Genomic DNA, 6,000 nt, shown 5'->3' with positions numbered 1-6,000 from the left:
CTAAATAGAGAATTCTCAAGAGAAGTATCTAAAATGGCTGAAAGACACTTAAGAAAGTGCTCAAAATCCTTTTCCATAAGGGAAATTCAAATCAAAACGACTCTGAGATACCCTCTTATACCTGCCAGAATGGCTAAAATGAAAAACACCAATGATAGTTTATACTAGAGAGGATTAGAGAAAAAAGGACCACTCCTTTTTTGCTGATGGGAGTGTCAACTCATACAGCCACTTGGAAATCAGCATGGTGGTTTCTCAGGAAAATGGGAATCAGTCTACCTCAAGATCCAACAATTTCTCTCTTGGGCATATCCCCAAAGAATACACATTCATACAACAGATTTTTCCAATTTTGTGTGGTAAAGATTTTTGAATGATGATCTAATGATTCTCTGGATGGATTTTCTCACTGTTTGTTGTTATGCCCCCTTTTCATTTCTGAATTTTTAAATTTGAATATCCTCTCTTTGCCATTGAGTTACAATGGAAAAAATTGTCTATACTCTTTATTTTCTCAAAGAACCAACTCTGTTTCATTGATCATTTGTATTATTCCTTTTGTTTCTATTTTATTGTTTTCAGCCCTGAGTCTCATTATCCTGACTTCCATTCCTCTTGGGTTTGTTTGCTTCTTTTTGTTTTAGATCTTTCAAGCTGTGCTGCTAAGTCACTAATATTAGATATCTCCAAATTCTTTATGTAGGCACTTAGTGCTGTGAACTTTCCTCTTAGCATTGCCTTCATAGTGTCACATAAGCTTGGGAATGTTGTGAATTCGTTTTTATTGAATTGTATGAAGTCGGTCACTTTTTTCTTTATCTCTTTCTTGACTGAGAGGTTTCACTGCAATAAATCAAGAGATGTAGTTTTCCTTTCATATTAGGATTCCATCATGCATGGCATGTGACACTATATTAAAGAAAAATGTTTCAGTAGATGAGTAATTATCACACAACATGATTGTCATTACAGTTATGGAATGTTGACTATACATAAGCTACGTGAAGATATAGGGAGTTAAAAACAATACAGGGATTTTCATTGAAAAAAAATTTCTGCATGCATTTACTCCAGAACCTGGATATTATATATTCAGTCTAGCACTAACATATTTTATAATATTAACAACCTTGTCCTTCATTCTGTAATTAATTACTATATTTTATTCTTTTTTTGTTCTGGTTTTTGGTTTTTGGACACATGGTTTTTTTGGTATTGCTTTTGAAACTGTTTTGGAACTTCCTCTGTATATGAGGCTGGCCTCAAACACACAGAGATCCCCCCACCTCTGCCTCTTTATTGCTGGTATTAAAGGCATGTGCCACCAGTGCCTGACATTTTGTTCTTAATTATAAAGAACATAGAGCATTATTGATTAGAAATGACCTTTGTAGGCAGCTAGCTAAAGTGAGAAAATGATATATACAAAAGTATAGATTCAGTGTTTGGATGAATATCCTCTAACAAAGCATATAAGCAAAATTGCTCCGCATCTGTTAGGCTAAGGATATCAGAAATCAGTTGTTATTGACTAGTTTAAAATCAAAACATTAAAGCAACCCATAACATACTAATGTGGTCCTAAGAATCAAGGAGAAACCTTTGGTGACTGTGTGGGATGCAAACCATTGAGGGCTTGGCTATCAATAATCTGGTGTGAATTAGCCAAAAGGATACAGATGAAGTCAGACTCAGCCAAGTGGGTGAGATGAATTGACTTATACTGCTCTGCTACGGATCTCTGTTGTACATGCCAGCTACCAGGTGAGCATGTGCAGAAGATAGCCTAATTGTAAAATGATATGGATAGAGCAATTATAAGCCAGGGTGCACTTGTACCACATGGAGATAAAACTATAGCTTTTCATCTCCTTTTAAATCATTCTGCTCAATGCCTTGAGCTTCGTGACATAGACAAACAAATTCACCCTGAGCACCTACAATAAATTACACATATCTTGCTGAAATATGAGGGCTGGTACAGAGAACCTGGCTATTTTAATACAAAGTGCTGCTGGTGTTTATTTCTAACTCTTAGAGTTTGGTTTGTTTGGGGGGACAATTAACTCATCAGCAACTATTAGCACAGTCTAATGAGTGCCAGGATTTTCTGGGAAATTGAAAACCTCTCATTGCCCTTCCCAGAAAGTCTTTCTTCCTGCCAGGAGGCAGTTTAATCATAACCACAAACAATCATGAATAAGGGGGAGGTCAGTATACTCAGCAATATCTCTTCTGTAGGGAACACTTTGATTTCAGAGGAAACACACAACACAAACCCTGTTTTCAGATTGTTGGATTGTGGAAACAAACTCTCTTGTCTTCCCAAGTTTGAGTACAAGTTCCTCTCAGGCTTTCTGTGACATCTCTCTCCATGATGCTAATCTTGGTTCATATTGTGCATCATCTGGGTGGATGTATATCCAGGGTGCATTACATAATTATACTTATTTACATTTCTTTAGAATAGAGTCTGCATTTGTTCCAGAAATATGTATGTAGCTATTGCTCTCCTTCAAGTCTGCTGTTTCCAGTTCTACTTCAGAAACCATCTAATGGGTTTATCTTTATCCACTTCTGTCATTCCTACATAACTGCAAAAGTTACAATCAATTTGAAAAATAATAATAACAAACAAAATGTTTCATCACATCACATTAGCCATGTCTCTGAGAAATTTCAATGGTTTCTCAGTAAATTTGTAATAGTTCTCAATTGCTTACCATGATCTCAAATGTCCTTTATAACCCATGTGGTGTCCCCTTTAAATGCATGTCTTTTCTTCTATCCTAGTATGCTCCAATTTTATTCTAAGTCCTAGGAAACATAAAATATTCCCTTCTTCATAAATTTGTACATCCTCATTAATTTAATACAAATGCCTTTTGTCATTTTTAAAATTTTAACTTAACTTTCTTTGTTGTTCAAATCAATTGTGGTGCAGTGTCTCTCCTTCAGTAATGTTTTTCCTGCATCGTGAAGATATTTCTTCATTCATCGTTTGTCTTTTTGTGATGTTTGCTGCTTCAGAAAACCTTTATTGTTTTCTTTTATCTTATATTTAGTTGTAGATTTAATATAAACTCAGTTAAAATGGTAAATTTGGCCCTCTTTATTTATGATGTTTTCCAAAACATAGAAAGCTCCTATGTACACTCTTGCACTAGTGCATTTAATGAGATGATAATTTGAATCTTGGTTCAGTGGTAAAACATTGGATTTGTTCCTCATCCAATTCTCACACTCGCTGTTTTTTTAAAGACCAATTTGCTAATTGTATTTCTTGAGTGTAGAATATTCATGATGTGTCAAGCATAGCAGGAAAATGTAGACATGTATAAGTCTTTTGTCAGAATTCTTAGTAATTATTTACTAGCAAATTTAGATTAACTACAAATGGAGTAGTGAATACTCAGATAAAATTATGGTAACAAGATAAATGTGGTCAGTCCCTCTCCTATATTAAAAAGAATAACAAAGAATTATAAATTTGGAATGGAACAACAATAACTTTATAATTGTAAAACTTGCTTCTTTAAGAGGATAGACCACAGATATGTAAAGATGAGTAATACACTGTAAATGTGAGGATCAGAGAATGGATTCCTACAATTGAATTAGTATGCATTCATGCAAGCTCATTGCCTGTCACCTCCATACATTAGAGAAAGAAGCATGGGGGCAGATTCCCATGCAAGGTGTCCAGGCAGGCCAGAATGAATCTGTGGAGCTGGGTTCATTTAAAGACTGTTTTCCAGTTAACAAACTAGAAAGCAATTGAGGAAGAAACTTGATTTAATTGTGGGCAATATCTTTCCTGTAGGGAACTCTGTGATTTCAGAGGAAACATACAGCATAAAACCCACAGGCAAATTCTTGTATTCCACTGTGCCCCCTACACACAGAGATGCATCTGTGCCTCCCCACAAGCAAGCATTCATATACATATATATAGGCAACAAAGGTGTTAAAGCAAATATTATGGGTATGAATAATATACAGAAAGACAATTTTTAAATTTGAAATTTAGATGATCAAAAACATTCTTCAGGGTAAGAGAATTACACTCAGATTTTGATAAGTATATCAATATATATGATTAATCAACATGATAATTTTACTTATATAATATTACAACATGTGACCTGAGTAATTAAATATATGAATTAAAGTAATTTAATTAGAGAATTCTATGTAGCAAAGCCTTTAGTATAAATAATGTCACACTTTTCCATGAACCAACACATTAAATTATGACCAATTTCAAAATGTTCTTTCTACTCAACTAACTTCATCATACAAGATTGTTCTCTTAAAAGTTCCCCTCTTTGAACTAGAGGCATGATTCAGTGGTTGAGAGCCATCAATGCTCTTAGAGAAGACTAACATTTGATTCACATTATACACTTGGAGTCTCACAACCATGTATAACTCCATAGGATCTGATGCCCCTATTGCACATAATGCATGCATATATTAAGGCAGAACACGCATACACACATCATATAAAAAGAAAATTAAAATCTTTCCAATGAAAATTAAATCCCTCCCATGAATCTGGCATGAGGACACATATGTGCAACCCTTTCACTCTATCATGAGGAAAGCAATCTCAAGGCTAACCAATGGTGAATAATGAGACAGTATATTGAAAAATAATGTTCTTTACAGAGACAGTTTGTCTGCAGTTGTTTTAGAAGCAGTTATGACTCAAACCACTCCAAAGCAATAAGAGACAATAGATAAATAATTCAGTTATTTGTTTAGATGAGTTTTGAATTGTTTTGTTTTTTGTTTGATATAAGGTCTTACATTGTAGCTCATGTTGGCCTCAAACTCTCAATCCTTCTCTTTTAATCACCATTGTATTAAACTTGTAGGAGTTTCACTCAGACCAACTGTAATGTCTTTCTTTTAGAAAGTAATGGCTCCTCTTCTCAAGAAGCCTCTCTAAGAGTTTTTCTCTCAAATGGATTGACCCAACATAATACTTTATATAAATTGTAAATATCAAAAGGATTAAGACTGTCATAATAGGTAAGTGTTAGTGTGATTAGTTCTTGAAGATGTAACTGAGAAGAGCAATTTCTAGAAAACCAATTGATGGTATTCTCAGTGTTCCAGTTCATGTGGAAGTTGTAAATCAATCTACATCAGGATGTAACTCTACCATTCTTGTGCACATTTGTAAACTCACAGAGATTGTGGAAGCAAGCACAGGGCCTGCAAGAGTCTGTTCCAGGTATAATTCTATAACTGAATGAAATGAATACATGCCCCACATCCCTAACCCAGATACCATCTCCAATTAATAAACACTTGCAAATAAAAATTTCATTTTCTCCAACAGGGTCTTGTTGGCTATACAAACTACACTTAAGAGCAGTAGATGGCCAACACAAAATGAACTCAATGGTACTTTGGGAGGTTCTTTGAGCTCATAATGCTTTGTCACATTTTGAATCTTGTATTTGTTTTTTGTTTTTCTTATAGGTCCTTCATGTATACTTCATGGTTTCTAGTTTTCTGATTTTTAGTGTGTCTCTGTGTCTACATTTGTTTCTTAAGCCTTTTCTTTGTCTCTTTTCCTTCTTCTGTCTGAATTTTTTGTTTTATTCAAATTCATTTCTTTTATCTTATTATTAATCTTTAGATGTCTGTTTGTCTTCAAATCAAATAATGAAAGGGTGGGGATCCTGATTGGGTGTGGATATTCTGAGAAGAGAAGAAGGGACGAGAAACTGTATTCAGAATACATGTACCAAAAAAAAATATTTTAAGTAAAAGACAGGCAGTGGTGCCTTATCCCCTTAATCCCAGCACTTTTTGACATGGGCAGCTGGATCTGGGATGGTTTAGGAAAACCATAGAGACAGCTGATCAATCCTAGTGGGAACTCATAGATTATAGACTGTCAGGTGGTGAACCTGCTTGGGACAAACTTGGCCATCAGAATGTGGGAGACAATTATGTGGCTTCATCTGTTGGAAGTGGGCCTTG

General features: G+C 34.8%; 1 long non-coding RNA gene across 3 annotated transcripts in view; it reads right to left on the bottom strand.

The window, feature by feature from the left end:
* Positions 1-1,678: 1,678 nt before the first annotated feature.
* Positions 1,679-6,000, bottom strand: part of LOC107978412 — a 51,589-nt gene continuing 47,267 nt past the window's right edge. For 2 of the 3 annotated variants that reach the window (XR_003482204.2, XR_004768240.1), the window contains exons 3-4: positions 2,724-3,021; positions 1,679-1,786 (exon numbers count right to left, since the gene is read on the bottom strand). This is a non-coding gene — a long non-coding RNA (uncharacterized LOC107978412). The remainder of the gene's footprint in view (positions 1,787-2,723; positions 3,022-6,000) is intronic. The other variant, XR_003482205.2, reaches the window with a different exon arrangement.

The sequence above is a fragment of the Cricetulus griseus genome, chromosome 2, assembly GCF_003668045.3.
Source record: "Cricetulus griseus strain 17A/GY chromosome 2, alternate assembly CriGri-PICRH-1.0, whole genome shotgun sequence".
Lineage (NCBI taxonomy): Eukaryota > Metazoa > Chordata > Mammalia > Rodentia > Cricetidae > Cricetulus > Cricetulus griseus.
This window is presented reverse-complemented; position numbering and strand designations above follow the sequence as displayed.